Raw genomic sequence first — 14,009 nt, forward strand, 5'->3', positions numbered from 1 at the left:
GGGGAGTTTTATTTACCCTGCTTTTATTAATTGGTTCGTGCGATAAGGGGGTTAATTAAATTTTTTGTGACGGCGGATGGAGCTGAGACATGACAGTGGTTTCAGGTAGGGGTTTCTGAAGTCTGTTAGGGGTTGTTTCGGGGCGATAACTTCTGGTTTCAACAGTGAGCGAATTTTCAGGTGAGTAGATAAAGCTTGTTTTTATGATGGATTTGTTTGTTCGTTATTTGCGACAACGTTTACTAGTTTTAATAGTTTATAGCTGTTCGTGATCGAATTGCATGCAACATTGATTCAGACGGTAATGATTTATTAAATAAATAAAGCTGAACACGGACAGCGGAAATAACTGTTTTTAATAGGGGTATAATATTTTATTTATTTTTTATTCTGGGGGAGTCTGGCGTTGAAAAGTGTCTACAGCTTCCAGCTAAAGATCCCTAGAGAACACGGCAAATTTGCTTCTTTATCTCCAAGGCTCACTCATTATCCACCCAACTAAAGTTTACCGAAGCACATAATGGAGTTCAAACCGGACTAATGTATCTAGTAGTTTTCAAACCCTTAGGCATGCAGCTGTCTACCTTTTAACTAAAACAAAAGAGTTAAAAATTCCATTATTTTTTGCGTCGTTTTGTCTAACTAAACTCAAGAGAAATTAAAAAAGTATCAAAATAATTCGGCGAATCACCATCTTGTCTTAAACTTGTCGTTCAGAAACGGATACTAAAAATAATTTTTATCAGTTTTACCTCCAACTTTTATTCATTATACAGTAAATACATAGCTCAACGCACAAAAACAAGCCTAATTCTTAATCAATAATTGTGATTTATTAATGTCGGACCTTGACACGGCGAGGAAATTTTTCAAATTTGTTTCTAAGTTATAATCCGTTGAAAAATCGTTTGAGTTCGCGGCGCGTTTTTTCACACTGCGTTTTTTATAGTTTTTTTGTTCCATTTTTTAGGAAAACACTTTTAAAAGTTCGCTAAAACACATTTATCTCAATTATTTGAAAATATACGGCGAAAATAATTACAGGATCGTGATTCTGAGAAAATTTCTGAATATTAATTTTTCACAAAAAACGAGATAAAAATGTATTTTAAAAGTATTGATTATACAAATCTGTAGGAACTTTTATTGGAAATTGTGTATATTAAAAGAAATTTTGAGAAAAATGTGGTATTTTTTTCCTTATAAACATATTTTTCTCGGTTATTTCAAAAGATATTGCGAAAAGAAAGACAGATTCGTGATCCTGAGAAAATTTCGCAAAAGAATGATAACAATATGAGCTCATTTCGTCAAGTTTAAATTTTTGATAAAAATGGTGGAGGCGCCGGGATGAAAATTTATTTTAAATGTATTTATTACAAAAATCTGTAGGAACTCCTTTCGGAAATTGTGTATATTAAAATAAATTATGATTTTCTTTCGATATTTTGATATCTGAAATAGATAACGGGACGAACGTCGACTTGAAGGAAAATAAATGACCGGTTTTGAGAAAAATGTGGTATTTTTTTCCTTATAAACATATTTTTCTCGGTTATTTGAAAAGATATTGCGAAAAGAAGGACAGATTCGTTATCCTGAGAAAATTTCGGAAAAGAATGATAACAATATGAGCTCATTTCGTCAAATTTAAATTTTTGATAAAAATGGTTGAGGCGCCGGGATGAAAATTTATTTCAAATTTATTTATTACAAAAGTCTGTAGGAACTCCTTTCGGAAATTATGTATATTAAAATAAATTATGATTTTCTTTCGATATTTTGATATCTGAAATAGATAACGCGACGAACATAGACTTGAAGGAAAATAAATGACCGGTTTTGAGAAAAATGTGGTATTTTTTTCCTTATAAACATATTTTTCTCGGTTATTTGAAAAGATATTGCGAAAAGGACAGATTCGTGATCTTGAGAAAATTTCGGAAAAGAATGATAACAATATGAGCTCATTTCGTCAAGTTTAAATTTTTTGATAAAAATGGTGGAGGCGCCGGGATGAAAATTTATTTTAAATGTATTTATTACAAAAATCTGTAGGAATTCCTTTCTGAAATTGTGTATATTAAAACAAATTATGATTTTCTTTCGAAATTTTGATATCTCAAATAGATAACGGGACGCACATAAACTTGAAGGAAAATAAATGACCGTTTTATAGAAAAATGTGGTATTTTTTTCCTTATAAGTATATTTTTCCTTATAAGTATATTTTTCTCGGTTATTTGAAAATATATTTTGAAAAGAAGGACAGATTCGTGATCCTGAGAAAATTTCGGAAAAGAATGATAACAATATGAGCTCATTTCGTCAAGTTTAAATTTTTGATAAAAATGGTGGAGGCGCTGGATGAAAATTTATTTTAAATTTATTTATTACAAAAATCTGTAGGAACACCTTTCGGAAATTGTGCATATTAAAATAAATTATGATTTTTTTCGATATTTTGATATCTGAAATAGATAACGGGACGAACATAGACTTGAAGGAAAATAAATGACCGGTTATTAGAAAAATGTGGTATATTTTCCTTATAAACATATTATTTTCGGTTATTTGAAAAGATATTGCGAAAAGAAGGACAGATTCGTGATCCTGAGAAAATTTCGGAAAAGAATGATAACAATATGAGCTCATTTCGTCAAGTTTAAATTTTTGAGAAAAATGGTGGAGGCGCCGGGATAAAAATTTATTTTAAAATTATTTATTACAAAAATCCGTAAGAACTCCTTTCGGAAATTGTGTATATTAAAAGAAATTATGATTTTCTTTCGAAATTTTGATATCTCAAATAGATAACGTGACAAACATAGACTTGAAGGAAAATAAATGACCGTTTTTGAGAAAAATGTGGTATTTTTTCCCTTATAAACATATTTTTCTCGGTTATTTGAAAAGATATTGCGAAAAGAAGGACAAATTCGTGATCCTGAGAAAATTTCGGAAAAGAATGATAACAATATGAGCTCATTTAGTCAAGTTTAAATTTTTGACAAAAATGGTGGAGGCGCCGGGATGAAAATTTATTTTAAGTTTATTTATTACAAAAATCTGTAGGAACTCCTTCCGGAAATTGTGTATATTAAAATAAATTATGATTTTCTTTCGATATTTTGATATCAGAAATAGATAACGGGACGAACATAGACTTGAAGGAAAATAAATGACCGGTTTTCAGAAAAATGTGGTATTTTTTTTCTTATGAACATATTTTTCTCGGTTATTTGAAAAGATATTGCGAAAAGAAGGACATATTCGTTTTCCAGAGAAAATTTCGGAAGGGAATGAAAGCAATATGAGCTCATTTCGTCAAGTTTAAAGTTTTGATAAAAGTGGTGGAGGCGCCGGGATGAAAATTTATTTTATATTTATTTATTAAAAAAATCTGTAGGAACACCTTTCGGAAATTGTGCATATTAAAATAAATTATGATTTTCTTTCGAGATTTTTATATCTGAAATAGATAACGGGACGAACGTAGACTTGAAGGAAAATAAATGACCGGTTTTGAGAAAAATGTGGTATTTTTTTCCTTATAAACATATTTTTCTCGGTTATTTGAAAAGATATTGCGAAAAGAAGGACAGATTCGTGATCCTGAAAAAATTTCGGAAAAGAATGATAACAGTATGAGCTCATTTCGGCAAGTTTAAATTTTTGATAAAAATGGTGGAGGTGCCGGGATGAAAATTTATTTCAAATTTATTTATTACAAAAGTCTGTAGGAACTCCTTTCGGAAATTATGTATATTAAAATAAATTATGATTTTCTTTCGATATTTTGATATCTGAAATAGATAACGCGACGAACATAGACTTGAAGGAAAATAAATGACCGGTTTTGAGAAAAATGTGGTATTTTTTTCCTTATAAACATATTTTTCTCGGTTATTTGAAAAGATATTGCGAAAAGGACAGATTCGTGATCTTGAGAAAATTTCGGAAAAGAATGATAACAATATGAGCTCATTTCGTCAAGTTTAAATTTTTTGATAAAAATGGTGGAGGCGCCGGGATGAAAATTTATTTTAAATGTATTTATTACAAAAATCTGTAGGAACTCCTTTCTGAAATTGTGTATATTAAAACAAATTATGATTTTCTTTCGAAATTTTGATATCCCAAATAGATAACGGGACGCACATAAACTTGAAGGAAAATAAATGACCGTTTTATAGAAAAATGTGGTATTTTTTTCCTTATAAGTATATTTTTCTCGGTTATTTGAAAATATATTTTGAAAAGAAGGACAGATTCGTGATCCTGAGAAAATTTCGGAAAAGAATGATAACAATATGAGCTCATTTCGTCAAGTTTAAATTTTTGAGAAAAATGGTGGAGGCGCCGGGATAAAAATTTATTTTAAAATTATTTATTACAAAAATCCGTAAGAACTCCTTTCGGAAATTGTGTATATTAAAAGAAATTATGATTTTCTTTCGAAATTTTGATATCTCAAATAGATAACGTGACAAACATAGACTTGAAGGAAAATAAATGACCGTTTTTGAGAAAAATGTGGTATTTTTTCCCTTATAAACATATTTTTCTCGGTTATTTGAAAAGATATTGCGAAAAGAAGGACAAATTCGTGATCCTGAGAAAATTTCGGAAAAGAATGATAACAATATGAGCTCATTTAGTCAAGTTTAAATTTTTGACAAAAATGGTGGAGGCGCCGGGATGAAAATTTATTTTAAGTTTATTTATTACAAAAATCTGTAGGAACTCCTTCCGGAAATTGTGTATATTAAAATAAATTATGATTTTCTTTCGATATTTTGATATCAGAAATAGATAACGGGACGAACATAGACTTGAAGGAAAATAAATGACCGGTTTTCAGAAAAATGTGGTATTTTTTTTCTTATGAACATATTTTTCTCGGTTATTTGAAAAGATATTGCGAAAAGAAGGACATATTCGTTTTCCAGAGAAAATTTCGGAAGGGAATGAAAGCAATATGAGCTCATTTCGTCAAGTTTAAAGTTTTGATAAAAGTGGTGGAGGCGCCGGGATGAAAATTTATTTTATATTTATTTATTAAAAAAATCTGTAGGAACACCTTTCGGAAATTGTGCATATTAAAATAAATTATGATTTTCTTTCGAGATTTTTATATCTGAAATAGATAACGGGACGAACGTAGACTTGAAGGAAAATAAATGACCGGTTTTGAGAAAAATGTGGTATTTTTTTCCTTATAAACATATTTTTCTCGGTTATTTGAAAAGATATTGCGAAAAGAAGGACAGATTCGTGATCCTGAAAAAATTTCGGAAAAGAATGATAACAGTATGAGCTCATTTCGGCAAGTTTAAATTTTTGATAAAAATGGTGGAGGTGCCGGGATGAAAATTTATTTCAAATTTATTTATTACAAAAGTCTGTAGGAACTCCTTTCGGAAATTATGTATATTAAAATAAATTATGATTTTCTTTCGATATTTTGATATCTGAAATAGATAACGCGACGAACATAGACTTGAAGGAAAATAAATGACCGGTTTTGAGAAAAATGTGGTATTTTTTTCCTTATAAACATATTTTTCTCGGTTATTTGAAAAGATATTGCGAAAAGGACAGATTCGTGATCTTGAGAAAATTTCGGAAAAGAATGATAACAATATGAGCTCATTTCGTCAAGTTTAAATTTTTTGATAAAAATGGTGGAGGCGCCGGGATGAAAATTTATTTTAAATGTATTTATTACAAAAATCTGTAGGAACTCCTTTCTGAAATTGTGTATATTAAAACAAATTATGATTTTCTTTCGAAATTTTGATATCTCAAATAGATAACGGGACGCACATAAACTTGAAGGAAAATAAATGACCGTTTTATAGAAAAATGTGGTATTTTTTTCCTTATAAGTATATTTTTCTCGGTTATTTGAAAATATATTTTGAAAAGAAGGACAGATTCGTGATCCTGAGAAAATTTCGGAAAAGAATGATAACAATATGAGCTCATTTCGTCAAGTTTAAATTTTTGAGAAAAATGGTGGAGGCGCCGGGATAAAAATTTATTTTAAAATTATTTATTACAAAAATCCGTAAGAACTCCTTTCGGAAATTGTGTATATTAAAAGAAATTATGATTTTCTTTCGAAATTTTGATATCTCAAATAGATAACGTGACAAACATAGACTTGAAGGAAAATAAATGACCGTTTTTGAGAAAAATGTGGTATTTTTTCCCTTATAAACATATTTTTCTCGGTTATTTGAAAAGATATTGCGAAAAGAAGGACAAATTCGTGATCCTGAGAAAATTTCGGAAAAGAATGATAACAATATGAGCTCATTTAGTCAAGTTTAAATTTTTGACAAAAATGGTGGAGGCGCCGGGATGAAAATTTATTTTAAGTTTATTTATTACAAAAATCTGTAGGAACTCCTTCCGGAAATTGTGTATATTAAAATAAATTATGATTTTCTTTCGATATTTTGATATCAGAAATAGATAACGGGACGAACATAGACTTGAAGGAAAATAAATGACCGGTTTTCAGAAAAATGTGGTATTTTTTTTCTTATGAACATATTTTTCTCGGTTATTTGAAAAGATATTGCGAAAAGAAGGACATATTCGTTTTCCAGAGAAAATTTCGGAAGGGAATGAAAGCAATATGAGCTCATTTCGTCAAGTTTAAAGTTTTGATAAAAGTGGTGGAGGCGCCGGGATGAAAATTTATTTTATATTTATTTATTAAAAAAATCTGTAGGAACACCTTTCGGAAATTGTGCATATTAAAATAAATTATGATTTTCTTTCGAGATTTTTATATCTGAAATAGATAACGGGACGAACGTAGACTTGAAGGAAAATAAATGACCGGTTTTGAGAAAAATGTGGTATTTTTTTCCTTATAAACATATTTTTCTCGGTTATTTGAAAAGATATTGCGAAAAGAAGGACAGATTCGTGATCCTGAAAAAATTTCGGAAAAGAATGATAACAGTATGAGCTCATTTCGGCAAGTTTAAATTTTTGATAAAAATGGTGGAGGTGCCGGGATGAAAATTTATTTTAAATTTATTTATTACAAAAATCTGTAGGAACTCCTTTCCCAAATTGTGTATATTAAAATAAATTATGATTTTCTTTCGATATTATGACATCTGAAATAGATAACGGGACGAACATAGACTTGAAGGAAAATAAATGACCGGTTTTGAGAAAAATGTGGTATTTTTTCCTTATAAACATATTTTTTTCGGTTATTTGAAAAGATATTGCGAAACGAGGGACAGATTCGTGATCCTGAGAAAATTTCGGAAAAGAATGATAACAATATTTGCTCATTTCGTCAAGTTTAAATTTTTAATAAAAACTTTGGAGGCGCCGGAATACAAATTTATAATTTTTTATTTTAAAAATCCCAAACCGAAATATTGAAAAATACTTGAAGAATCGAAAAACTGAAACATCGGTAATTTGAGAAATCCAAAAATTGAAAATTCGAGAAATCGAAAAATCGATAAATTTCCAAAACTGAAATAAAAATTGGAATATTGAAAATTAAAAAATGGAAAAATCGAATAACGGAGAAATAGAGAGATCGAAGCATCGAAAAATTAAAAAACTGGAACCTGGAGAAATGAAACAATAAAAGATCGAATTCTTTCCTAGGATAAACATGAACAGTCGAAGTTAAGCATTAACTGAGGAATTGAGAAAACGAACAAACATTGAAGAATTGTAAAATTAAAAATCGGGAAATTGAAAAATAGAAAAAGTTTAAATTCAAAAATCGGAAAAGAAAAAAATCCAGAAATGGGAAAAGTCGAAAACTTGTAAATCGAAAAATTGAAGATTCGAAATATTGAAAAATTCCACAACCGAATGAAAAATACTTGAAGAATTGAAAAACTCAAAACTTCCGAAACTGAAACATCGGTAAATTGAGAAATCAAAAATTTTAAAAATCTATTAATTGAACAATCAAAAAACTGAGAAATCAAAAAATCTATTAGGTAATCGAGAAATTTAGAAATCGAAAAATCTAAAAATCGTAAAACGTCAAAAATTGAAAAAGTGAAAAATCAAAAAATTTTAAAAACAGAATTTAAAGAATCGAGAAACTGAAGAATGGAAAAACTGAAAATTTCCGAAATTGAAAGATCGGTAAGTTGAAAAATGGAGAATACGGAGAATCGAAAAACCAAAAATATAAAAAATCGATTAATTGATAAATCAAAAAACTGAAAAATCGAAAAATTGACTTGAAAAATTGAAAACTGGAAAAATATCAAAAAACCAAAAAATCGATTAATCGGGAAATTGAGACATCGAAAAATCCAAAAATCAAAAAAAAAGAAACGTCAGAAATTGAAAAATCGAAAAATTGAACGAAAAAAATGAAAAGATCCAAAACTGAAATATTGAAAAATTCAAATATCGAGAAGCCGAAAACAGTTATTTACTAAGGAATTGAAAAAACGAACAAACATTGAAGAATTGTAAAATTAAAAATCGAGAAATTGAAAAATTGAAAAATTTTAAATTAAAAAATCGGAAAAGTAAAAAATCCAGAAATGGGAAAAGTCGAAAATTTGTAAATCGAAAAGTTGAAGATTCGAAATATTGAAAAATTCCACAAGCGAATGAGAAATACTTGAAGAATTGAAAAACTGAAAACTTCCGAAACTGAAACATCGGTAAATTGAGAAATCAAAAATTTGAAAAAGCTATTAATTGAAAAATCAAAATCTGAGAAATCGTAAAATTGACGACTTGAAAAAACTGAAAATGAAAAATTCCTGAATTGAAAAGTCGAGAAATCAAAAAACCAAAAACCAAAAAAATCGATTAGGCAATCGAGAAATTTAGAAATCGAAAAATCTAAAAAAAGAAACGTCAAAAATTCAAAAACTGAAAAATCAAAAAATTTTAAAATCAGAGTTTAAGGAATCGGTAAGTTGAAAAATGGAGAATTCGGAAAATCGAAGTCGAACAACCAAAAATATAAAAATCACTTAATTGAAAAATCAAAAAACTGAACAATCGAAAAATCGACTTGAAAAACTGAAAACCGGAAAAATCGCTAAATCGGGAAGTCGAGAAATCAAAATATCAAAAAACCAAAAAATCGATTAATCGGGAAATTGAGACATCGAAAAATCCAAAAATCACAAAAAAAGAAACGTCAGAAATTGAAAAATCGAAAAATTGAACAAAAAAAATTAAAAGGCCCAATTCAAATATCGAAAAATCGAAAAATTGTTATAAAAATTCAAAACAGATTAATCAACCGCAAGTTCAGAACTACGTTATTTTGTTAGTCTGAATCGAAAAACTGAAAATTTTCAAAATTGAAATGACGAAAAATTGGGACATCGAAATAATAATATTACATAAAAAAAATTTTTGTTATTTTGAAATTTCAGACTTCTATGTTTTCAAATAATGGAGACATAATGAACAGGTGAATAAATCAGACACCTATTTTTTAAATGGTATTTTTTGCTTTTATGGAGAAACGCTTCAAGTAAATGGACATTGTGAGCTCGTTTCGTCAAGTTTAAATTTTTGATAAAAATGTTGGAGGCGCCGGGATTAAAATTTATTTTAAAATTATTTATTACAAAAATCTGTTGAAAATTCTTTCAGAATGTGTGTAAATTACAAGAATTTAGGATTTTCTTTAGAAATTTTGGCATCTAAAATGGATAACGGAACAAACACAGACTTGAACGAAAATAAATGACCGGTTTTGAAGAAAATGTGGTATTTTTTTCTTATAAACAAATTTTTCTCCGTCATTTGAAAAGATATTGCGAAAAGAAGGACAGATTCGTGATCCTGAGAAAAGAATAATAACATTGTCAAGTTTAAATTTTTGAAAAAATTAACAAGTTTATAAAAAATGTGGTGAGTAATAGGCAAAATATCCCTAGCTTTATTTTGAAAAAATTATTGTAAAGCGTCACAAAATGACCCATACATTCCTTTAAATTTAGTTATCTTTAGATCAGAAACAAATTTATTTACCTCTGAATCCCTTCGGGAAAACGTTCAACAAATTTCCATTTTCCGTAATGTAATTTGCTATTGACATACCTTCAGGAGCACCACATTGGGTTCCGAGAAATAAAAGCACTGAAAAATCGAAACTGTATTTATGTTGTGAACGTAATATCGTTATTTAGTGTCATACTTTAAGTTCGAGGTTCACAGACAATTTTTTCCACACCAGAAAAAAAATCCCAAACCTGCTCTAAAAAAACGTCTTATAGTAAAGAACAGACACCGACATAAAATATTTGTAGAGATCAGGTATTTGAGCGTATCGGTAAACTCCCCATCCCTCTCCATTTAAACCTTCCGTTTGCTTTTTATTAGATCAATCGCCCGCCTCGAGCAATCGCCCCGACCGCAGACAGAGTGTTACTAATAGTCCATTATTAAAAAAATTATCTCTTAGCTCGCAATCTCCAAACCCATCAGCAAAAACCTTGCGAAAGAGCGAATCCCGATATGAAAAAAATCGTGATTAATTGCGGTCCGCGGCATCTCCGCAAATCCCTGTTTGCCGTCCAAGTACTGTCGGTAAAGCATTTCCCTTAATGCCAAATCAATGTTTCGGAGGAAACAAAACTGACAAAAGCACTAAAGCGTTTTTATCTCTCGGAAAGCTTAAGTAGTATCCGGTGTGTTGCGTCGGCCTTCTGCGAACTTGCGCCGAGCTTTCGCGCGCTGAGAGGGATAAAAGCACATTTCCTCCGACTTTGGCGGGAGTTCGGCCGAAATTGGCGGCGGGACGAGTGCTGTGCCGTCCGGTGGCAGTTTACGTAAGTTCGACGCGGTTAGAAGATATTAACTCGGCGGTATTTACTTGGGACAAGTGGGCTTTTCGGTGGCCGCTTTCGGACTTCTGAGGAGATGTAAGTAAGTTTGCTTGCATTTTTGGGCGGGGGCGGCTAGCCGCCGGGGGCAAAACTTGACCACATTAACGCACAACATTAACAACCCGAAACGAGTTTTTCTCGTTGCTTTTAGCTAATTATCGGAGTTGTAACTAATTAGTCCGAAAATATTTACTAATCATTACGTTACATAACACACCGAAGTAAAATTATCCGAGTTAATTCTAATTAAATTGCTGTTAGTGCGAGCGTGGCGGAAACTTCCAAAGTCACTATTATCCCCCGAATTCGGGGGCTGAATGTGTTGCTGAAAGCGTTTGCATCTGTCTCGGGGTTTAGAAGAGGGACGTCCATCTTTGATCCAAATCCGGTTTAACCCGGAGTTTTAAACTAGGTTGTTGCACCCTAAATTGGAAAGCTAAGCTGTTCGGGAAAATCGTGTTTGTCTCGTTGTGAGAAGGTTTCGTTCGATTTTTCAAGGTCGGGGGCGGCGGATGCACAGACGGACAAACAAAAATCAAAAACGGCTTCCTTTGACGGGCTGGCAAAAATTAACTTTTGCGATATCCGGGGGCGACGCTAAAAGGTAAATAAGACTTTTATAAAAAGCGAACAAAAATTTTCGCTTTGGCTTTATTTCGTTCGAACGGTTTTTTGTGTTTGAGGATTCTGCTTTGCTGTGTGGATGAGAGGTTTTACGTATTTTCGAAAATCGGTGTAATTAAGTTTGTAACTTTTTTCATATAATTTCTTTATTAAAGTATTTAAAATGTGCGAAAAATTTATAAATACGTCCAAAATTAAGTTATCCAATCTCATGAAAAAACGAAGTTAAAAACTTCGTTTCCAAATGAAGCAGTCAAACACAAAATCATTAAGTTTTCATATGCTTGAATATATGATGGAATGGTAGCGAAGCTAAAATTATATTTATTGATTAGTACGATGTTAATATCACTGGAATCGTTTATCGAATATTCGTTGATTTTTATTTACGACTAGATGAGGGTTTTGAAAGGTTCAAAAATAAAAAAAAGTTGACGTCATTTGCGGAAAAATTAGCCTGAATAATGCCAATAACTTAATCATTTTGTAGAATTTTCCATGCCAATTAATGACTCCAAAATTCCTATTCAGTAAATGTGAACTTGAGATGAATGGAACTTTGGGGAACCAGTAAAAAAATAATGTGTTATCGTTAGGTATTACGTATTAAGTATTTTATTTAAAAAAAAGTTGATGTCATTTCCGGAAAAATCAGAAAATATGGTAATAGTTTAAACTTCAGACTTCTGTTTTTTCAGATAATGGTGACATTATAGTCAACGGGTGAATAAATCAGACACGTAGATTTATGATCAATGAAAAATCATATAAAATTTTTATGAGACAGATAATCTCTCAAACTACTGGACGGATTGTTGTCAAACTTTATATGTACTTTAGGATTATCTCCAAAATTTACACTAATAAATATTGTTTAAATTCTATAAAATAAGGTGCTTTTGCACATGTGGTTTATGAATCAAAATCAGTCATATTTTATTTTCTTTTAAACGCTGATGGTTGTAATCTGAACGTGCTAATAGCGTAATTTTTTCCAAGTATAAAATAATCGAACTTGAATCATCAAAAAATCGAAAATTGAAACTTCCCGAAACTGAAATGTTGAAGAATTGAGAAATTGAAAACTTGAAAAATCGAGAAGTCTAAAAATCGAAAAACCTCAAGAAATCGAATTAAAAAATCGTGAATTCGAAAAAATCAAAAATTGAAAAATCCAAAAATTGAAGACTCAAAAAAACGAAAATGCGAAAAGTCGAAAAATCGTAAAATTGGAAATTTGAAAAACTTAAGCATCGAGAAACGAAACATCAAAAAAAAGATGGACAAATTGAGAACTCAAAAACTCGAAAATCGAAAAACTGAAGAATCGAAATATCGAAAAATCCCAAACCTGAAGTATTGAATAATAATTGAATCGAAAAACTGAAAACTTCCGAAACTGAAACATGGGTAAATTGAGAAATCAAAAAACTGAAAAATCGAGAAATCGAAAAGTTGAAAAATCGAAGTGGAAAAATCAAAAATATTTAAAAAATCAATTCACTGAACAATAAAAAAACTGAGAAATCGAAAAATTGGCTGTTTGAAGAACTGAAAAATCGAAAAATTGTTAAATTAAAAGATCAAAAAAACAAAAAATCGAGAAATTGAGAAAATGAAAAATCCAAAAATTGCATAAAAGAAACGTGAAAAATTGAAAAATTGAAACATTAAAAACTGGAAAATCTACAATTTAAGGATCCGAAAACTTGAATAATAAAAATCAAAAAATAAATGGAAAAATCAAAACATCAAAAAATCGAAAAAGTGAAAACTCTGAAAATTGTGGAATCGAAGAACTGAAAACTCCAGAAATTGAAACATTCCAAAACTGCAATAACGAAAAATTGGGATTTTAAAAAACTGTATAATGTAAAAAATTGAAAAATCGAAACATCGAGAAATTGAGAAATCGAAAAATCGAAAACTGAAGAGTTGAACTATTGAAAAATCCCAAAATTGAAGTTTTGAAAAATAATAGAGACTGAAACATCGGTAAATTGAAAAATCGAGAAATCGAAAAGTCGAAAAATCGAAGTGGAAAAATAAAAAATATAAAAAATCGATTAACTGAAAAATCAAAAAACTGAAAACAATCCAAAAATCAACGACTTGAAAAATTGAAAAATCGATACATCAAACGACCAAAAAAACCCAAAAATTGAGAAATCGAAAAATTCAAAAATCGCAAAAAACTCAAAAATTTAAAAAACGAAAAATTTAAAAATCAAAATTTGAAGTATCGACAAACTGAACAATCGAAAAAATGAAAAATTCCAACAGCGAGAATCAAAAAACTGAGTAAACGAAACATTGAAAATCGAGAAACTGAAAATTAGAAAAATTTAAAAATCAAAAGTTAAAAAATCGAGAAATCGAAAAATTGTTATAAAAGTTCAACATAGATTCATCAACCACAATTTCAGAACTGTTACTTTTTAACATTTAAATAACGTTTACTCTGAATCAAAAAACTGAAAAATTCCAAAACTGAAATGACAAAAATTCGGATAT

The 14,009-nt window shown here is 29.8% G+C and overlaps 1 protein-coding gene across 3 annotated transcripts in view; it reads left to right on the forward strand.

Moving 5' to 3' along the window:
• Window positions 1-10,772: 10,772 nt before the first annotated feature.
• LOC135140866 (uncharacterized) overlaps window positions 10,773-14,009 on the forward strand; it is a 198,138-nt gene continuing 194,901 nt past the window's right edge. For 2 of the 3 annotated variants that reach the window (XM_064071590.1, XM_064071592.1), the window contains exon 1: window positions 10,773-10,907. The gene's annotated coding sequence lies outside the window, so the exon portion shown is untranslated. Of the gene's footprint in view, window positions 10,912-14,009 lie in introns of all 3 variants that reach the window. The other variant, XM_064071591.1, reaches the window with a different exon arrangement.

The sequence above is a fragment of the Zophobas morio genome, unplaced genomic scaffold (genome assembly GCF_036711695.1).
Source record: "Zophobas morio isolate AGI-343-1 ecotype UQ-CSIRO unplaced genomic scaffold, CSIRO_AGI_Zmor_V1 ptg000041l, whole genome shotgun sequence".
Classification (NCBI taxonomy): domain Eukaryota; kingdom Metazoa; phylum Arthropoda; class Insecta; order Coleoptera; family Tenebrionidae; genus Zophobas; species Zophobas morio.